Here is a 23,569-nt window from a genome sequence, read left to right on the forward strand (position 1 = left end):
AAAAAAAAAAAAAAAAAAGGCATATATCGCTAAAACAAAGAAAAAAAAAATGCTTGGAGATAGTATAAAATGCCTGGCAAAGAAATCCTCCCACTTGTGAGAAGAAAATCAAGAAGCACAGACAGTTGTTGCCGTGGATAAAGCAAAGCATGAGAAGAAAGTGCTCTCATAAAATAATAAAGCAGAGGATATGCGAAGGCAGAAATAATAAAAAAAAAAAACAGTCTGAACGAGAAAAAAACAATCATGAAAAGAAACACGAGGGCATAAAGCTGGCGATCTTTTGGCCAGCACTTTAAGACGTCCAGAAGAAAGTGGCGCTGGCAGATGCAGAGAACGTAGAAGCCAAATTAAGCTAAAAGAAGAAAGATAAGTTAGAAGCGGGATATATCATAACGAAACGAGAAGAAAAATCTTTGTGGAAGAAACGAGGAAGAAGAAGGGGAAGTGCGCTGTGACTGAGTGAAGTAAAACCAGACACGAGAACATATTGCTCGAAATAAAAAGAAATTTAAGAGACACGGAAACCAGTAAAAAATGATGGAAAAAGGGGAAACACTATTAGCAAACAAAGAAAAAAGAAGCAAAAGAAGAAAAAAATGGGTGAAACAATCGCAAAGTTGATACAAATATGCTATAGAAAAAGAAAAAAAAAAAGTATGGAGAGAAAAAACAACTACAAAAGAAGAAAGGTACGAAGAAATGTTAAAATAGCAAATAGGGGGTAAAAACGTAAATGAAAGACAAGAAACGGAAAGAGAGGGAAAAAAAAAAAAAAGGCCTGATCTAGAAAAAAAAAAAACTGCCTCAATAGGAAAAGTGCAGGGGGGAAATGCAAACGTAACCCGGAAGGAAAAAAAAGACAAAAAGAAAACAAGAAAGAAGATAGTAGGGGTTGTGGGCGTCCTTCGTACGTAAATACAAAAGCACACGGCAGAAAAAATGCAAGTATGAACAGTAAGAGAGAGAGAGAGAGACGCTTTGGGAACAGAAAAGACTGAGCAAAACAGTGATGCTTGAAACGAGGACACACACACACACACACACACACACACACACACACACACACACACACACACACACACACACACCAAACTTTAGCGACACATGGCACAACTAATTTTTACGATGTAAGTTTTCATCCCTGTATATTTCCGCTGCGGGAGGTAATGAACGACACTCACCACAGAAAAATACACCCACAGACCCAGCTTAAAATATACCCAGGGATCCAACTTCCTTCTTTTATTCCGACTGACATCACGCAATTTTATCCAGTTCAGCAAAATCCACCAAAGATGAAAACGATATCAACTCTCATGATTAACTGCTTTATTAGGACAGGTCTCCCCATGCTGGCTGATCTCACCTGGTGGTCTGATGATGGCCAGATTATGACGAGGTACGGTAAGTCGTCCACCCAATCGCTCGGAAGGTAGGATTTGAGACGAGGTCAAAGGTAATCATCTCCCCATTAAAAGACCATCCCAAATCTTACATCATCTACTAATACCTAGAAACTTCTGGTGCCTTAATTCAGTAAATTAAGTCCATAATGGCGGATGTAAGTCATTATAATATAGGCACTTACGAAAACAGACGAGAAAAAGATAATGGCCTTGGATTTAAACTGTAAAAAAAGTGAATACAGACAAAGCAGTGTTCAACAGTGGTGTTTAAAATAAGCTGCTTAATATAACATCACTAACTTGTAAGCTTTTGTTAGTCTGTGGCACTGTTTTAAACTGCTAAAAATTGCCTTAAAAAATTATTTCAGAAAAACTATTTTAGCGAAATGTTCTTGCAGTCACTGTTAGTACATCACAATGAAGACAGAGTTCGAATATCATGCTAGCGTAATTTTTAGGCGAGGTGCTCAGTTTCCCCTCACTCCTTTGGATTCTGTGAGGGATGAGGTGCTCCGCTGGCAATGGTTGTCCCCGAGTTTTTTAGACCTTGGGAAAGACATCACCACACCGTGTAGCGGAGATGTGTCTGATCTCCTCATTACAAGAAGCCCTCCATAACCTGGAAACAATCGTCTGGCCGCGGCAAGAATATAATACCAGAAAGTGTCACTGTGCTGATGGGGTCATAGGAAAGAGACACACAGAAGGGAATGACAGATGATGCTTGAAATATATATATATATATATATATATATATATATATATATATATATATATATATATATATATATATATATATATACTTGTGTGTGTGTGTGTGTGTGTGTGTGTGAGTGTGTGTGTCTAATACGTATATAATTATGCAACACAGTGAATCATGCGATGAAGACATCAGAAAATAAACGTCAAATCGAAGTAAGTAAAGTTAAGGAGGTCGGTTCTGACTTACGGCCAAGTTTTTCTATTTTATTTTTAACCCTGCGACTCACTCCACTCTCAAAAGTTGTAACAACTCTCATCTCTCTCTGACTTGTCGGTTACCCAAGTTTTTATTTAGCCTGTATTTAAATTTTTTGCTATTTAGTGCGATGACATTTTTTATTTCATTCTCGTTATACCCAGGCAATACTGGTCAATGTAGTAAAGCTTCTGTGTTGAAAGGGTTAATGACATCTTTATCTAACCCTCTGTGGTTAGATGAAGTCTCCCTTAAATTCGAATAAGTCTCACGCGGATAGCACAAATAAATTGACATACGTCATCGTAGCGAAGTTGCTCATGCCAAGACGGCATTTTTTTTTTCTCCTTATGATTTTTATGTCAAAGAACACGGAAAACAGGATGAGTTAAATATGGTTTGCATTAACCCCTTCACCACTTCGGCCTCATCTTTGCTTTAAAAATAGAAATGAACATAAAAAATTACAGTAAGTGCAATAATAAACAAGGTAAGACGTCATCGTACTAAAGAAGTTTAATACGACCCGTCATACTTGGCTTTTGTTTATTTCCCTTTAGTCACTTACATTAGCTTCTTCATTTCTCGTGTACTGGCTATTTTTTAATTATTCTCCGAGCTTTCTTCCATTTAGTTTCCTTAAAGTACTGTGCCTTAGCCTTTTTCATTTTCACTTCTTACTTTTTATTTTTTTATTCATCATATCCGCTTCTTAATTTTTTCATGTATTACTTTTTTGTTCCCCTTGTTCTCTTATTCATCTTACCGGTTACTCTTCTTATTTGTCACTTCTGCCGTGTAGATCTTTTATTCCAGTATCGTTTTTTTTTTTTTTTTCATTCATCATAATGTACCGGTTACTTTTCATATATCTGACGGCTACTTTCCATCCCCTGATATTTCTTACACATTTTCTGTTCGTCAGACATACATGGCCAGTAACTATTTAATTTCTTCGACCACAGGATCTTTGGCAAGGGTCGATATATTCCAGTCCGTTTACACCAGGAGTTCCCAACTGAGGGGGAGGGGAGAATTCCTCCCTGGGGGGAAATTTGGACAGTTTAGGAGGGAGTAAAAGGATTAAGTCAAAATTACCAAAGATGCTTTTTTCATGAGTTGTTGCTTAAAGATTCGATAAATTTTCCGGCTTTTAAGTTTGGGCTTTTGAGAGTGAGGTATGAATTCTGATCCTCAAATAATTATCATGGCTCATAAAAGTACAGCATTCTAAAATATTCCCAAAACATTGAAACGTCCCCATAATACCACTAGATTTCTTGCTGTTACACGGAAATATTAACGCTAGATGGAGGAGAAAACTATAGACTTTGGAGTTATTCAAAACACAGTCCAAATTTCCCCCTACTGAACTTGAGGGGTGGGGGGAATTATCAAAGATTTTCTCGTAAAAGTGGGGAATGAACGGGAAAAACTCGGGAACCTCTGCTTTACACCAAAATCAGAAATAGGGACCTAGATACTTGAAGCGAAGGTTGCATGTCGAAGTATGAGGAAGTGGGGGAGGAATGATTGTTGATAGTTTTCCGTCAGTTAAGCTGATTGTTCAACTCATCCACTGAATCCATCCAAAGATGATTTTTCACAAGCTCTCCAATACCTGACACCTCACCCATATACACAAATCATTCAGTCCTCTTCATTATGCACACCTGTCCTCGTCTCCACAAATCACCTCATTAGGGATAAACGAGTCTCCTCCCTCACACCTGTCCCTCCACACACACACACACACACACACACACACAAACACACACACACACACACACCTGATAACTACCTTCCTACCTTTACACCTGCGTCACCAATTACAGGGCGGACAAAGAAGGTAAGCCGTCTAGAGTCAAGGGCTTCCTGGTAATAAAGCTGAAGAAGGGGGATAATGAGGGGAATGGGAATGAAGAAAATTGGGAGAACAATGAAAAAGAAGAAGAAGAAATGAAGATGAAAAAGAGAGAGAGAGAGAGAGAGAGAGAGAGAGCAAAAATGTCAAGGGAGATAAAAGACCCAGGGGTAAAAATAAAGGATGAAAGAGGAAGGAGAAAGACCGTAGTATTCTTTCATGTATTCAACTCTGGCCATAGACGAGATGAACCGTTCCCTGAGGCTCAACAGTCCCCCTACACACCAACATATGATGGCACACACCCTTACATATCACTGCCTGGACGCTAATGCCGAACCGTACTGAAAGGTGATTGAGCTACGACATTCATGATTGGTGTGATGGATCTATTTACTCTACCTAGACCCAGATTTTCGTCCTTTTTGCAGCTTATTTCACGTAGGTCTGTGGAGGAAAAGAAGACAATACTACGGCCCTACATCCTTTCCATAGCACTTCATTATGAATAACATCGTATTTCAGTGCTTATCTACTTGTACAACTCAGCATTCAAGATGGATAGAAGGATATTTTGGGTCAAGTTAGAGCAAAAGGGATATACAGGAGAGTCCTTTGTGGCGCGCCGATGAATCTGGTGGAAGATCACCTAACTCCTTCATTCCAGCCATTTTTATTTCTGTTTCGCCTTTCAACCTCCAAACGATATTATTCAGCTCGGGGAGACGACTCATAGGGAAGGGGTATGTAAAAGCCTATCTAACATCTACAGTTCTAAAAGTCTTAATGAAGTCGCCTGGAGATTGCAAGAATGAAATGAAAAAGGCGTCCTCGGGCTGAAATGGTTGAGACAGTTTTATTGACATATCATTAAATTGTTTTTGCTCCATCCAGGAATCGAGCATGCAGTCTTATACTCACTATCCATTCCTCTACCAAAAAAAGAAAAGAGTTAGAGAACAATAAATGAATGTGAGAGATGAGGACGCAAGTAATGGTGAATGTGATGAGAACAACATACGGGCAAAATTCATCAGGCATGAGGGAGTGAAGAAAAGGAAAAGGCGCCAACAGGGGATAGATAGACAGACAGATAGATAGATAGAGAGAGAGAGAGAGAGAGAGAGAGAGAGAGAGAGAGAGAGAGAGAGAGATTGGAGAAATTGCTAAGTCAAATGGAGAGAGGAAAGAGGAAGGAGGAAAAGATGCGAGACACGAACTAGCTATAACAGAGAAAAATGAAGACTGATGGGAAGAGGAGGGATGTTGGGAATACGTGGAGGGGGAAGGAAATGGAGAAACAGAAGAAACAAGGACGAGAGGGGTAAAATGAGGAGAGTTAAGATGAAAGAAAAAAAAAAGATAGAGCCAGAAGTAAAGAAACATAAAGAGAAAGAGGATAAAGAAAGTAGCAGACTATGTAAGAACCAATCAGATTATACACTTCTATATGGATAATTAAACAGTTTCAAGGTCAAGAAGAGAATGTGAAAAATTAAAGTACCCGGTACCTAAAGTTCAGTACTTGGTGTGCCAAGATAGAAAAAAAAAAAAAAACAAGCAACACAACCAGAAATTAGAAAAAAAAAAAAAAAAAAAAGATTGAGCACAGGACAAAAAAAAAAAAAAGACAATAAAAACAATCGGATGTTAACTCTATTACTATGCTCTCTCTCTCTCTCTCTCTCTCTCTCTCTCTCTCTCTCTCTCTCTCTCTCTCTCGGTACCTCCAGACAAATCAACTCAGGGATGACACCTCGTAATGAAGAGAGTAGGAAATATATCTGATAACGCCATATAATTTACTTTTTTTTTTTTTTTTTTCAATATCTTATGACACTTGCTACCTCCAGCCAATTTTATTCAACGTCGGAGAGACACCTCGCAATGAAGGGGTGAAAACGTGATGGAAATCAACAAAAGGCGATAAATAAAGGGACGCGGCAGAGAGGACAGAGGAGGACGAAGGTGAAACCAATGTAATGGGAAGAAAGTGATGGAATTCGGTAAAGGAAGATGAAAAAAAATGGAAGAAATAAGGGAGGACAAAGGAAGAAAAGAAGCGAGGGAGAAATGGGTTGGGTGAAATGGAAGAATAAGGGGTGAGACAGAAAGAAAAATAACAGGATAAAAAAAAAAAAGAGGAGGAATGGGAGAAGACAGACACCGCAACAAAGGGTATGGTATGGTAACAAGTAGGAATGAGAAAAGGAAGAAAACTGGCCCTGGGATTAAAAGAAGCGAAGAATGGAAAGAGGAATAAGGGAGACTGATGCGAAGGGTATGGTGAGGCGACAAGGAATAAAGGGGTAAGTAAGGAAGAAAAAGAAACAGTAGGATTACACAGGAAGGCAAGGGTAAAGGGAGAAGAACGGAAATGAGACGCAGATCAAAGGGAAACTGAGAGGCAACGCGTATGTAACAATGGCAAGGGGGAACAAAGGGTGCAAGGAAGAAAATTATAAGACTCATAAAGGGATGCAAGCACAAAGAGGGAAGAAGGAAAACTAAGGTAAAGGGTGTGGAACAAGGGGAAACTGAGAGACAAAGGGCATGGAACAATGAGAGGAAGGAACAAAGAGTGAAAAATTGAGAAAATAAATGTCCATGGGAATTTAAACGTGAGGCAAAGGCAAAAGGAGGAATGAGAGAGAAGGAGAATAGGGTTACAGACAATGAAAAAATACAGAGGAACATACGAAGACAAACAGAAAGATAAAGGAGGAAACTTGGAATGTGTGTGTGTGTGTGTGTGTGTGTGTGTGTGTGTGTGTGTGTGTGTGTGTGTGTGTGTGTGTGTGTGTGTGTGTGTGTGTGTGTGGAGAGAGAGAGAGAGAGAGAGAGACAGAGAGAGAGAGAGAAAGACATGGAAAAAAGTGGAAAAAACGACAGCAGCACCAACTGAGATAGAAAAGCTACAGAGACGGAGCAGTGAGGTGAGTGAGGATGCAAGAGACAACAAAGCTAGCAACAAAGAGACATACCCGACTAACAAAGGACAGGGCCAGGCAACACAGTCTCTCCCCTGCCACCACCCAAAACGCTGACACCGATCCTACTGTAGTCATCCCCCTCTTTTCCCCACCCCCTGAAGGACACTGCTCCCATCCCACTCTTCCCCTCCCCTTCCATCCCTCATCTCTCAGTGTCTACCTTCCCCTCCTCTCTGTTTCTTCTCCTTTCTTTCCCCCCTTTGTCTACTTTACCTTTATTTTTCCAGTTCCACTCCCCCTCCTACCTCCCTCAGCCCTTAATCCTCTCTTCTTTTACCACACTCTTTCAGTTCCTCCTTTCCCGTCTTTGACACAAGCCCTCTTTTCTTCCCCTCTCCTCCTCGTCTTTCCCTCGTTCCTATTATCTCTTTTTCCAGTCCCTCTCCTCTCATCTCGCTTTCCCCCCCCCCTCCCTCTCTTTCTATTACTCTCTTCTCTCTCACGCGCTCACCCCTATTTCTCCCTCTTGTTTCTCCTCTCTCTACTCTTTCCTCTCCTCCTCTGTCCTTCCATTCCTCTCCTCTCTCTACGTCACCAACCCTCTCCTCCCTCCCCTCCTCCTCTCTTTAGTAGGACACTACCCCCGCTCCTCCCTCATCTCTCCCCATCTGTCCTAGATTCTCTCTCTCTCTCTCTCTCTCTCTCTCTCTCTCTCTCTCTCTCCCCACGCAATCCCCGTTCATATCACCCCACTTTGACAAACTATCTCTACCCCCCTCTCTACCACTCTCTACCCCTAAATCCCACCACCTGTCCCTTCTTTGTCACACTATCGCTTCTCTCTATCTCCTTAAAAGCAACGCAACGGGGGTTGGGGGGGGGGGACTTGCAGGAGGATATGACAGAATGTGAAACAGAAGACAGTTTCATTCCTCTAGTCTCTCCTCTTTACATCATCAGCCTACTTCCCCCTCTCCCCTTCATTCCCTGCTTTATATCCCATTCCGTCTTCCCCCACCGCCCTCACCTCATTGCCCTATATCTCGCTCCCTCTCCTCTGTCCCCCCTGCCCCTTGCTCTGTCTCACTTCTCTTTCCTATCCACCAATTTCCCCTCTTTATGATATAAATATCCTCCTCTTCCCTTTCCTCCCCTTTCTTCACCCTATACCTCGCCCCTACATACCATTCCCTCTCTTTCTGTCCCACTATCCCGTCCTCTCTCCCGTCCCCCTATCTACCATAAAATCCCTCTCCTTCCCTCCCTCCCAGCCCTACAACCCCTCTTTCACTATCCCTACCCCTCCCCCAACACCCCCTTCCTCTAGTACAGGGTACCTCTCCTGTGATACAACTCCACATGTCAGATCCGAATAACGCTATACCAAAAAATATCCTTTCCAATATTTTGCCGCAATGTAGTAATCCTCTTCCCATCCCCTCTCAAATATATATATATATATATATATATATATATATATATATATATATATATATATATATATATATATATATATATATATACCGTGCAGTATACTACATTTTCAGGCTAGATGGTCTGAAGATAAGGGGAAAGAAATTATGAAACTGATGATTGGCTAAAGAAACTAATCTGATGAAATGTAACATTTGCAAAAACAGCTTAACGACTTTAGTTTAAGGACATCATATTTCAGTATGTTTTTGCTATGTCCAAATGATTCTATTTAATTTCTGAAAAACCTTATGGAGTGAAAGGCTGGCGAGGGCTGTATGGCTGTATCTAACTTCCTACTGTACGAAAAGTGCTTCTGAAGTTAAGTATAACTGTCTACTGATAGCAAAATAGAACATACTAGGTGAAATCGTAAAACAACAGGTTTGGTCGGGTTGAACAGATAAACGGTAAGTAGACGAGTTTTTCTATTTCTATACAAAAAAGTTTAGTTAAATTGCACTTACGGTTAACTGCTAACAGGGGTGATTATGCCAGATAACCAGTATAAGTTTAAGATTTAGGTGGTGAAATAAGAATTATATGGTAGGGAACTTTCACTCTAACGACCAAAATTTTCGTGCGGCATAATTTAAGTAGCTCAGTGGAAGAATTACAGCTAATGCTACAGCTCTGCATCCTTTTCACAGTCCCCCATCATGACACGCATCATATTCTCTTGCCAAATTATTGCAACAACTGAATATTCAAAGTACGAAAGGGGGATAAACGGGGGCAAATCGGTGTAAATCTTTCCAACTGTACCACGTCCTCAACGGGGATCTAACAAATACTCCCGCCGCCATTCCTCGTACCGCCACCAGCACACAATTTTGCCGTGACCCCAAACGACCCACTGGGGGGACATACACTGCAGCCACGCCTTGCATTCACGCCCAACCCTACCAACCAGACACAAAAGCAAACACACAGCTAAACGTACAACGATGCAATAGGAATCGACTGTGCGGTGGGAATAACTGGACGGATATTATACTCAGCATAAATTCACTGCGCTAGTCTGTGCGAAACTAGCGTTCTCTGTGAAGGGAATGATTCTCTTGGATGCGAAATGCAGTCTATTGTAATTTATTCAGCCTTAACGTGATGCGAATTTGTTCGGCACGGAGAAACTCTCGATTAACGCTTTAATGAGGGACGGAGCTTTGGGTGATGATGGTGGTGGTGATGATATGATGAACACCGAACAAAATTTTAGTTTCCATTAATTTCAGCAATGCATTTAGCGTTTCCGCTAATCAAATACACCTATACTCTAACCTTAATTAGTTCCTTGGAGCCAGAAACGGAAGGCAATCGTTCTAAATATGATTACGCAGTGCTAAAATATATTGCCTAGCTGGAGCTGCCCTTAATATTACCACTACAGTTTCTAATACTGTTAAAACTGATAACACCAATCAGATACTCTAAACAGATTTCTTGCCATTTCCAGACGATTTTACCCAACATGGGTCAGGCCTCTCGTATCGAAGGGGTTAATGACGACTGCATGCAATCCCTATAGTTAGAGAAGTATAATCTAAGATAAAATCGCCTCGAGGTAGAAAGAATGTAATGAGTATAACATCGCTACGACGAAAATGACATTTATAAGTCAAAACTAATACAGGGGTTACACTTACTTGGCATTTACCTGTTCAGTGAATATCTAGCAACCCCTGAGCATTTGCGGATTCTATGCCTGCTTTAAGGAGGTGCTGTGTTCTACTGGTTTATTACTGCTACCTCCAAACAAATATTATTCGTACTGAGGAGACACTTTGAAGTTGAGGGATCAGTGAAGCTATATCTAAAACCCCTAGCTCTAAAAATTTGTCCAAAGCTGAAGACACCGTTTGGATGTAACAAGAATACGTTTCAGTCCGATGTAGTAAGAAAAATTTATTCATGACAATTTGAAACTAAAACCTTTTAATGTGAAGAGAGGGAAGAGAGGAGTAAAGAACTGGAGAAGAGGAGACGAGTCAGGGTAGGGGAAGAGGAGGAAGAGTAAGGGTTGAGAGAAGAGGAGGAAGAGTAAAGGGTTCGGGAAGAGAAGGAAGAGCAAGGGATGTGGATGAGGAAGGATTGGGGAAGAGGAGGAGGAATAAGCGGTTGGAGAAGAAGGGGAAGAGACGGGTTGGGGAAGAGGAAGAAGAGTACAGATTGGGGAGGAGGAAAAAAGAGCACGGGTTAGGGAAGAAGAGGAAGAGCAAGGGATAGGAATAAAGACGAAGATTAAGGGTTACGGAGAAGGAGGAAGAGTAAGGGTTGGGGGAGAGGAGGAAGAGCAAGAGTTGGGGAAAAGAAGCAAGAGTAAGAGTTGGCAATGAGAAGGCGTAAATAGTTTAGAAAACCAAAACTGAGATTTCAATAAAAAAAATAAAGTGATCACAATAATACATATCCCTATATACGTAATGACACTTAAGAATTCAGCATCCAGATTTATGAATAAAATGAAAATACGTCAATAAAAACGATGTTTTCTAACCTAAGAATAGTTGTCTGACGGTAGCAAAAACAAACTATAGAGGACGTTTTGATGCAGTAGTAGATACCGTTGTTGCTAAAGCCTGGGGTTCATCTGAAACGTGAACCTTGTTGACTGCAAGATGAGGCTGCTCTCCTCTGGCAGTCCATCATCCTTCATTCAGAGCACAGGGAGGACGGTGAAGGACGTTTGCATGACTGGTCAGTGGAACCGTCCGGTCATGTCAGTGCCACCGTGCGAAGGTATCCCTGCTAAGCACTAATCATGATACAGAAGGAATTAATTATCAACACCACATTAAATAATCCTAAATCACTCTTAATAGCTAGCTTCTCCTCCACTCCACTCCGACTGTAGGCCGGGGTAGAGCTGGCAATATCAGGCGTGCCTGTCTAATTACTGCCCATTTGCATGCACAATTAGGCTATATGTAGAAATAATGGCACTCCCTGGCACTCATTAATACGGCACTGGCACCAGCATTCAATGATGCCGACACTTGCTTTTTTCAACTGGCACTTTTTTGTCACTATTAATTAGCACCTTAGCCCCCTTTTTTGTCAACTGGCACCTTTTACTTGTTCTGTAGTTGAGGTACGCTTTGACATTTCACTCCTGCTACCGCCTGATTATTATTATTACCGGTATTATTATTATTATTATTATTATTATTATTATTATTATTATTATATTTTTCGGCTGACTTAGGCCTCGCCAAGTGCGAGGGCTGGTCATATTTGTTATTTCATTTTATATAATTGCTATTAACCATTTATTCCTATGACTCGCCAATCCTTGATGAATTTAGAGAATATAAAGGTTGATGGTTTTGCATTACAAGACTCCATGATCAACAATGTAATTTCACTCTTGGCTCTTTCACAGACAGTTATAGACTTATTTCCATTAACAGTTCTCTAATGACCACTTCTGTTTTCTACACGGTACACAAAATTATTATTAGCACTGCGTGATTAATATCTAAACTGTTTTCGGCATTTTCCTTTTTTGTACCAAACTGTATATAATCGGTACATTTTCTAACACTGGCACTTTTTGAACGGGAAAGATACTGTATAGTCTCCATTTATCCCTAGCTACATAAAATCTTCCCGGAGTTGAATAAAATCGTCAGTAGACAAGAACAAATAAATACACCATCGGAGTGAAGATGATGCAGTGGTATTATTCTTAACTTTTGTACAATCAGCAAGCAAAGTATCGCCATCCTCAGCCTCCATGAAACAGAATATAAGTTTAGGTATATTTGTAGTTCTCGGCAAGTATAACGACAGGTGGATGCCATACCATTACACTTACTAAATCCACAAAATCGAACTTAACAATTATTTGGTTAATAAAGTAGAATTACATAAGTGTTTCGGAATTCGTCGTTCTCTGCTTCAGAATGCATTGTTTTTATAAGCAAAAAGTATATCTTCCACCTTCTACTTCTACAAGAGCTCCCTTCCCCCGTCTGTCTGTCTGTCTGTCTCTCTGTCTCTCTCTCTCTCTCTCTCTCTCTCTCTCTCTCTCTCTCTCTCTCTCTCTCTCTCTCTCTCTCTCTCTCTCCATAAAACTCTTTAATCTCATAATCCCTCCCATACATACCGCCTGGCCTACTTCCCACCATGCCTGAGTAATTCGACCCCTTTCCACAGCGCCTACCCACGCACCCATCATTAGTATACTTGACCTCCTGAATCTCCGATAATTCGTCTCAAACCACTCTCTCTCTCTCTCTCTCTCTCTCTCTCTCTCTCTCTCTTTCAACCAACCCAACCAACCAACCCAAGCTCATGGCAGACTCATAAAATCCAAACACCCCCCTTCTTCCACGAAAATCATGATCTTTATGAAAGTTTTGTATAATCTCTCTCTCTCTCTCTCTCTCTCTCTCTCTCTCTCTCTCTCTCCCCCCCCCAATTTCTGAACTAAGTATACATTTATTTCTGATGCAACTGCGCTTGAGACAAAAATATGGGAAGAAACTCGTGATTTTACGTGAAGTATACAGGATTGCCTACCGCAGTATGGTGTGTATACACAAGGGTATTATTACTCTTTTGTTTTTTTTACTTTGTTGTTCGTCTATTATCATTCTATATTTTCTCTCCTGATACTGCATTCCATGTATCCCTTGCCGGTAATAATTTTTCATCTACATACCTCATCATCTCTAGAAGACTTCACATCTACCCGTCCTTTACTTTTCGCTTACACATGTCCACTCATAAATTGTGTGTGCAGTGTCTACGTAATCCTTCATCAACTACTAAACCGTCTGCTGCAGTGACCTCTGAAGCAGTCTGTTTACCCCCAGTCTAATTATCGATCACTGTACCGCATCTTTGAGCTATTTTTTTACACCAGGTGAGTTCTGCCTTTTTTTTTATACTTAATCCTTTACCGGTACCTGTGATATACGGCACACACTAGGTCATCTCTACATATTTCCATCCCGTATATGTTCCTCTACCTACGATCTTTCCACAATCATTTGTGAACCAAACCGTTAAGAGAATTGTATAATGGTTGAAGTGTTCTGATCAGCATTATATTTTAGAAGTAATTCTCCTACTCTCAATGAGAGTCTTTAAATTCCGTGCTGAATACAAAATCTGTAACATCGTTCAATGCTACCGTTGTTTTAGTTAAAGGGAATGTGAAAACTTTTACGTTTGAGCTATAAATCACAAATGACTGGTCATAACACGAGGTAAATAACACATGAATTATGGTCCACTTCTGCCAATATACGCTCTCTCTCTCTCTCTCTCTCTATCTATCTATCTATCTCTCTCTCTCTCTCTCTCTCTCTCTCTCAGGCCAGCTAATCTACCTATCACCTACACACTTTGGCATATCTTGTTCACCTTCTGTCTCCTCCTCCATCCTCTACCTACGACTAAACCACAACGATTTCAAATACACAAAACAAAACTCTTGTTCACTTCGTCGCTCTACCTGCTGTGGATTAATTACTGATGAGCCTCAAAGGTCTTCCTGGTTCATCTTTTCTTTCGTCTATCGCCTTCCCGCTTTCAACCCCTGCGTCCCTTTCAGCCCAGATCTGTGCTGTTCTTTCTTCTTTCACAGTTATATTTCATTGGCACGTAAATACACCATCCTTATTGCTAAAACAAAGAAAAGAAAGACGGAAATTTAGAAAAAAAAAAAAAAACTTCCAAATGTACTGGGTTAACGTATCTCATCTGGAAATGATTGTGAGATTTTATTTATTAACTATTATTATTACTGGTAGATAAACTAAACGTTTGGATAACGACCATAATAAGAATGATAATAATGATGATGATGGTAATGACTAATCTACAAAAACTTAATCATTTCCAGATTATGCCCTTGGTAACTTACTTCCTTGCTCCCAAAGAACACAGTCACACTAGGATTATCACACTCTCCTTGAAGCCTGTCTGAGTCACTCCTATTCGAAGAAAATACATCGCATGCTAGACCCGTACCGAGCAGATAATTTTGCCAGTCTCTTATTTTTATGTCTACCTTTTTCCTTAACTTCATTCACCTTTGCATGTTTCTCCATTGTATAATACAAAAAGGAATTACATGAGGAATTGTAATTCATTTTATTAATACTACTTCCGCTTCGTTAATTTCTTCACAACGATGTCTTTTCATAATTCATATTATTTTTATATCACCAGGATATTTCATCAGCCTAGGGGGTTCTCTCGTGGTAGTGGTGTTAGAAATGTCGCACGAGGACATCTTTTCCAATATATTTTTGCCAACAACAAAACAAAGGGAATATTACGTATTTTCTTATCACATTCTTGCCACAGCCAGACGATTTTATTCACCTTACGGGAAACCTGTGGTGGTCTGTTCATTACAATTAGAAAAAAAAATCAGTTCCACAATTGCACCCTTAACACCAGGGATCTTGTGACTCACTCTCACCTCAGAATACTCGCCTGACATCAACTGGAATAGAATACTAGAATTTCTCCGACCATGAGACGGTTAAGGTATGTTACTGTAATCAGAACCAGCCAGGCCCCAACCCTTGGTAAGTGGGTGGCACTGCTAACTCCCCCCACCACAGCGCCACTCAGGTAGCCAATCAGAGGCAGGTGTAATCAGGGCCAGGCGGCAAGGGGTAATAGGGCCTAACCACAGGATCTGGAAGCGAATTGTGAGCGGCAGAGAGGTCAGGGCAAAGAGAGAGGAAGAAGAGGTGTGAGTGAGGGAGAACTGGTGCGGGCGAAGGAGGAGGGATATTTAAGAGATGGTGAGAGGGGAAAGAGGGGTATAAGAGGTGATATATGGGGGGAAGAAATAGGCAAATGAGGGAGCAAAAGGTGGTAAAAGAGAATGAGAGGGTGCATGAAGGTATATGACCGAGGGAAATAAGAGGCTGTGTTGAAGTGTAAGAGATACTATGTGGGAAGGAGGGATGAAGGATAGGAGTAAGAGGTGGTAGGAGCAAGGAAGCAGGACGGTGGTGTGGGAGAAGAGGAATGGGAATGAGAGGTGGCGTGTAAGGGAAGGAAGTAGGTGTATGAAGCAATATGGTAGCACGAGAGGAAGGAATGGGTGTGAAAAGATGTATGAACGTACCAGGGGTTGGGATCTGAGGGATAACGAGAGGATGCGACGGGAAGAAATAGATGTTTGAAAGAATGAAATCGAGAATGAGAGGAATAAGAGGGTGTGTCAGAGGAATAGAGGATGAAAGAGCGTACTGAGTTAGGCAGGAGGGTGTGAAATGTTATTATCTGATGGCATGAAACGAGCTGTAAAGGTGTGAGGGGTTGAGTTAAGCACAGGATTGAAAAATGTCAGCGAAAAAGAATGAATGAAAGGGAAGGATACTATGATAAAAAGAAGTGTATATGCAATGAAATTATTTTGCCTTCTTTCTCTTCTTTTTTCTTACTTGATATCCTCTAATTCCCTAATCTGCTTCACTTCTCTTTTCACTTCTCTTTCATATGAGTCTCGTTTATAATAATATTTTGTTCAGCATTTCTTCTATCTCAATGCCTTGTTTCCTCTCTCTCTCTCTCTCTCTCTCTCTCTCTCTCTCTGGCGACCTGAAAGCATGAGAATTCGTGCAAGCAATTGTAATCATGAACCAACGTGTTACTGCGGCACACACACACACACACATATACACATATAGTCCTGCAGACTTTCGTGCAAATCATCTCTTAAGCGCCTAATAAACCCCGCTTTAAACTCCACTGAATTGGCTTAATCTTCCTCCTCATTTTAGAGAAAGTTCTGTGCATTAAATATATGACGATTCTTGTTATAATTATTCTTCTCGCCTTAGTTTAAGCAATTACTTTTTGATTAGGTTTACCCGTGCTATTACACACACACACACAATGCTTATTGCTTAGTCATGGACATACAAGACACGCACAACAGAAACAAGTGCATAATCCAGTTATTAAACACACACACACACACACACACACACACACACACACACACACACACACACATTCAATCCCTTCAATCAGATCAATTTTGTAGCAGCCGTGGCTCAGTGGGTTAGAGCTCTCCGCTCTGACCGAAGGGTCGGAGGATCGAATCCACCCAAGGGTCAAGGGTCACTGGTAGACATCAGGAAGGGCATCCGGTCATAAAATGCTACACGCTCCAATCCAAAAGTCCTCTACCCTGAGGCAACGTCTTAGCCCTTCGGGGATACCTGGCGTAAAACCAAATTATTATATATATTATTTTATATTATTATATATTTATGATCACGGTGACACGAGTCGATTAAGCCAATTTCACAGGAACTTCAGCGCACTAAAGGCGTTAATGAGGTCTATGTCTAACAACAATCGAGAAATTTATCCTAGGCATAATACTTCGTCTTGGTAACAGCAAAACTAAACTAGAATGCGCTCAGAGAGTATCTCCGTCAATTCCATAGCCATTACAATGGATCCGGATCCGGATACGGATCCGCCCCAAAACTTAATCAATTCTTTCTTGGTCCATGGTCTACCTTCCACAAAATTTCATTGAAATTCATTGAGAACTTTTGGAGATATTGTGCAGGATACTCCGGATCCGGATCCGGCCCCGGCCCCAAATTTAATCATTTTTTTTCTTGGGCCATGGCCCACCTATTCACATATTTTCATCAAAATCCATTCATAACTTTCTGAGTAAACCTGCTAACAAACATGCAGACAAATAAACCAACGCGGGGTAAAACATAACCTCCTTAGCGGAAGTAATAAAAAAATAGTATTCAGGTTGAACAGGTTGACTCATTTATTCACATTCCTTGTTTCTTTATCCCCTCTCATTCTCTTTTACATTCCTTGTTTCTTTATCCCCTCTCCTTCTCTTTAACATTCCTTGTTTCTTTATCCCCTCTCATTCTCTCTTACATTCCTTGTTTCTTCACTCCTCTCCACCTCTTTCTCTCTCTCTCGTTCACCTTCCATATTTCTTCACCTCCTCTCTCTCGTTCACTTTCCTTGTTTCTTCACCCCCTCTTTCTCTCGTTCACATTCCTTGTTTCTTCACCTCCCCTCCCTTCCCTCTCTCAATCATTCACATTCCTTGTTTTTTCATCCCCCCCTCACTCATTGACACTCATTGTTTCTTTACGTCTCCTCTCCCTCTCTCTCTCTCTCTCTCTCTCTCTCTCCCTCATGCTTTGTTTCTCCACTCTCATTCGCATTCCCTGTTTCTTCACTCCCCCTCTCTCTCACACTCACATTCCTTGTTTCTTCACTTCCCCTCCCTCACTTTCATAATTATTCTTTGTTTCTTCATTACCCCCCCCCCAACTCGCTTTCTCTTTCTCTCATCCATATTCCTTGTTGCTCCATCCTCTCTCTCTCCCTCTTGTCAGATGGTGCCAGAGAAATCTTCCCGTGCGGCGGTCAGCCACCTGTCACCCCACAAGCCACCCCCTCACTCATTCATTCACTATGACTTGCTGAATGAAACAGGAAGTGAATGCCAGGAATGTGGGTTAACCGATGACTTATTAAACGAAAAATTCAGATAACGTTAAAGAATTAATACAGTAATTTTATGTTACTGAAAATAGCATACTTTAACTGCGCCTTGCTGGGCGAAATGTGAATTTCTTTATGAGTCACAAACAGAAATAAGGGTGACTGAACAATCTATGGATGGAAAAATAATGTAACTAGCCTCACTACTGTAGCTTAACAGTTATATATGCTGACTACTGCCGAAAAGAAAAATGGGAAATTACTTGAATTACTGAATAAATAATGATGTGTTGCCAGAATGACTTGCTGAATGAGAAATTAATTGCTTTGGTAACTGAGTGAATGGGAAGAGTATGATTAACGGGTTCCTGAACAATGCAATGTGTAGCAGACTGATGAACTGTAATAAGAGTAAAGGGCTGAGAATTAACGGGTTATATGGAAAGTTAAGCATTTAGAAAAACTATATTCCTGTTCCTCTAACTTGGCATAAACTTCCCATCCCCCCATATTAAATGCCGAGTTGCAACATGAGATTAACACTTTAATATAGGAAAGGATGCACAGCCACAGTACTGTATCTCCCTTTCTAGCACTGAGCTACGTGAAATAAGTTCCAAATGGACGAAAATCTGGGTCAAGAGAGAGTGAAAAGGTATAATTAACTGAGTGGAACGGGAGAATAATGAATGTGGTATATGGAAAGAAACAAGACTTGAAAATACCCCTCCGGCCTGACTGATATCGTATCCAGCAGGGTGGCAGACTCGTGAACCAATCCGATGGCTGACTGAAATAGTTACTAACAGAAGCATAAATTAACTGACTAGGCTTAACTGGCTGACTGATATGGTAGGTGATTTGGAAAGAAATACAGAAGCAGCTGGAATAAACTGACAGACTGATTCGATTTGGAAATTAACTGAAAAACGGTTGCAACAGACTGACTAACTTTACTAACGAAAATAGACAACTAACGTAATATACAAGGACAATGTTTGACAGAATGGCCATCTAACCATCTAAATAAACCATACCGAAAAGAACTGAAGGACGTAACTATATGGTCAGACACAGAAAGTACGAATATTCTCAGTTAATAATAATAATAATAATAATAATAATACGCCAACCGCAAAAATAAACTTGACCGAAAACAACTGACCGATTTACTCAGCCAAACGGTCAGTCTCTCTCTCTCTCTCTCTCTCTCTCTCCACACGATCTTTTAAGCCAACAAGGTAATATTACCCCTTCAGTACGATGACGTTCTTTATTAACAGAGTCTTGCTACCTTCAGACTAAAAAAGAAAAAAATCAGGTGATGACCCCCACTCTAACCCCCAATAAATGACGTCATCCCATAGCAGCATATGACCTCTTAATGACGATGATTTTATACTTTTTATATACAGATTATTTTCAGTCATGAGGAAACCTGTCTCAGTGAAGGGCTATAGAAACACCCTCCCTTGACCCCTTCATACCGGTGACATTCTAATGAGTTTCTCTTCCTATTACCAAACGATTTTATTCAACTTACAGACCTCCAGTACTGAAGAAGTCGATAAAGTTAACTCCTCCATTTCGAAGTTTTTTTCAATTTTGAATACAGTCATTTGGATTTAGTAACAGATGTCATCGGACCCAAGGGATAATATTCCCCCACTGTAATGAGCATCTCTAATGATTTGTTACCAAAGAGAAAAATATACCAAAGCTGCGCAGGGAACAACCGGAAAGTACACGATGATTCTTATATTACGACTTCTGACTTCTAATGGTTTTGTTATTATTATTATTATTATTATTATATTTTCTTAGTACATAACCTGCCTAAACAGTTGGTTCATCCTTCACCACCTAAATTTCCCTTGAACTAAAGAAATTGCCTGTAGGGTGTAACAAAAAAAAAAAAAAATTACGGTTCAGAAGGGGTGAGCACTAAGACAATTCTCCCACAAACGGGTCCAGAAAGGAAGCAAACAGTCATAGACAGCTTCCATTAGTGCACGTGCTGTCAGTATTACCACAACCACCACAAGACGTCGTTAGAGCCGGGAGTCATTAGCTAACAGACGGTAATTAGGGCCAATGTCTACACGAACAATGAACACTGAATATACACCACCATAATTGAACGAGAAATGTCCTTAACTCTTCCAATTAAAACAGTATCCTTTTTGTTATTGACACTGGATTATTTCATTCCGATTAGCAGAGATTTTGCAGTGAAGGGAGAATATTAACTCTCAGGTTCCTATATTCACCCTTTACTAAATAAAATCATGTGGCATTAACTTAAAAAAAAAAAAAAAAGAACTTTCCTGACCATGAGAGGGTTATAGTGATATACAAATCAAATCGCTAAGGAGGAGTGTGACAACACGCATCCTAATTTCAACAGAATACGTACTGTAGCTTCACAACATGGAAAGCACTCAGCATGCTCCCAGACAGAGACATGCAACTATCGATTTTTAAGTCTAGGTTCCTATTTTAGTTCTACATGCAGTCTACTTAGGATAAAGACACTGCGGCAAAATCTCATGGTCGGCACGGAAATCGAACCCGGAACCACTCTGTTGCGTGCCAAGTGAGCTTCCGGTTATACACCTCCCCCCTCCTCACACAGAATTTAGTCCCGGGTCTAGCAATTCAATTACCTCGCTTGAAAATGGACGGTTCAACCCTGTGATACGTAGCAATCACTCTTTACCAGGCTTACCTACCATAATGCTTGCATTAATTAGTGTCGTTTGTGAGGGCTCCCACGAGTTATCACATTATTCATTATCGCAGAAAGCCAATTCCTTCTCAGCTCCCTTTTATATAAGAGAGAGAGAGAGAGAGAGAGAGAGAGAGAGAGAGAGCTGATTGTAATTTCAGCCTGGCAGTTTTAAGGCTTCGCGGAGATGAATATTCCAACAGCAGGTCAGGCTGGTGAATGGACAGACAGACAGAACACGCAAGACAAATTTAGACGGACAAATAGAGACATATACAAGAGGCAGATGGAATGATGAAACATGGAACACAAGATGGCCACACGGACAGACAGACAGAGAGACATGCAGGCAGGCACATACCACGTTGGACAGAAATTTAGACAGGACACATACCGAAGACAGGCACAAGAGCACAGGGACAGAAAGAGACAGAAGTAAATAGACACAGATGGGGAGAAGGAAGACGGAGTGACAGACTGGCATGCATGAGATGTGAGATAATAATTAGCAAGCCATGGGTCAAATACAAGAGAGACAGACAAAGAGAGAATAGCTGACAGACAGTTAAGGAGAAAAAACACACAAAGGCCGACGAATAAATGAGACAGGTACATAATAAGGTTAAAAAGGGAATAAAAAGGTAGACATGAAACAGACAAATCGACAAAGACAGACACAGAACAGATACATGGAGAAACAGACAATAACAGAACTCATTTGAAATATTCATGAAGGCACAATACACGGACGGAGAGCGACAGGACTGAAACCAGCGAAACAACATGGTAACCAAATAATAAGACAAACGGATGGGCAGCAAAAACATAAGACGATGAAAGGTAACGTAGAAACACAGTCAGGCAGAAAGAAACTGATGATAAAAACTGAAGATAAACAGACACGGGATATCAAAGGTGCATAGCTATAGATAGATAGATAGATGGACAGATAGATTAGTACAGCAGGTTAATAGGCAGGTTAATTGTCTTTAAATATATAAACTAATACAGTAGAGACAGACAAGATAAACTGACAGATAAAGAAACACAAATCATGGTGAAGAGAAACCTAGACAGAAACACACTGAATAACACATGCTCATCGGGACAGATAGAATATTTAGAGCCAGACAGACGGAGAGGAACACAGACAATACCTGATGGGTAGACCGAAAGGTGACGCAGGGGACGGACAGACAGACAGACAAATGACAGAATGGATGGAGAGAGGGATCATAAAGACAGAGGATGAACAACAGAACAGGTTTTAAAAGATATGCTGCGAAATAGGTCACCGACCTCTCTCTCTCTCTGTCACACACACACACACACACACACACACACACATACACACACATACACACACAGAAACGCCAGTCATACAATTCCTTTACATTTCCGGGGTTGCGACCTAATGAAACCAGTGAGAGTCTACCGCAATCTGATTGCTGTTGTGAGTCCTGAGCTGATTGTGTTATCAGGGCTTGGTCAGAAAATAGTGAAATGATGTTGCCGTTGTGAAATGCTTAATGGAAGCTGTTTTTAGCAGTTGCTTTAGGTCCATGAATAAGTTAATAAATAAAACATCATCGCAAGAAATCAGAAGTTGATCGTCTTCCTCGTAGTGAACGGGTTAGGCAACAGCTCATTTAAATCTGACATGGTTAAGAGATGATGTAGACTGAGTATCGACTAAAACGGTACTGTCGCTTTCATTAGTCCCTTTACATTCCATTAGATACGTCTAAATTGTCAGAATCCTGTAAAGCGAGATAATGATAATAATAATAATAATAATAATAATAATAATAATATAATTGTAATAATAATAATAATAACAGGAATAATAATGATAATAATAATGATAGCTTTGTTCGTTTCAACAGCTCGTAACGAACACACGTATTCGACCGCACTGCAAGGTCGTGGTCAGTAAGGTACCCTATGACTTCAGCTGTATTATTAGTTCGGTCACCTCTCTTGTTTCTCCCTCCATGGGCTTTGGAAATCAGTCTGGCAGATGAGAACCAGCCGCCACTAAAGACTCTATATAGCAAAACAGTATCATCGGTGCCGGTTGCTGTGGACTAACGGGATTGATTTCCGAGGTCCATGGCGGCGGATGATGGAGAAGACGTGGCTGCACGAGATAAGTAAGGGAAGTAATATATAGTTTTTACCAAGTCAAAACTATCTTCTAGAACTACATTCAGGTCCCCATTTATACTGCCGTGGAAGGAGGAGCAGGGGAGAAGCAGAACTTTTGCCGCCGACTGCACAGCTGGGAACACTAGCCCTTCAACACGTTTCAGCTTCAGAACTGGTGATGCGAATAGGCACCTCATCGAACCTATTCAAATATTGCCAGTTAGCTCGGCCAGGTATTATAAATCGTAGATTGTGTCGAGTCGGTTTAATAATTAATAATAATAATAATAATAATAATAATAATAATGAAAATAATAACAATAACAAAACAATAATAATAATAATAATAATAATAATAATAATAATAATAATTTATCAGTTGTACAGTGTGGGACAAAAAAATTCGCCAAACATATTTTCACCGCTTCTACCTTTCAATCTACCCTGCTTGATAATATGCTTAAACTGAGAGAGGCTTGACCCATTAATGATTCCCTTTGATATAATGCTTCAGAGAGGATAGTGACGAACATGCCATATGCGTGAGGGAAACTCAGATCAACAGTAAGCGAACTTTTG

Source organism: Coenobita brevimanus, chromosome 98, assembly GCF_032717465.1.
Source record: "Coenobita brevimanus isolate Jiangsu-jjx chromosome 98, ASM3271746v2, whole genome shotgun sequence".
NCBI classification, from domain to species: domain Eukaryota; kingdom Metazoa; phylum Arthropoda; class Malacostraca; order Decapoda; family Coenobitidae; genus Coenobita; species Coenobita brevimanus.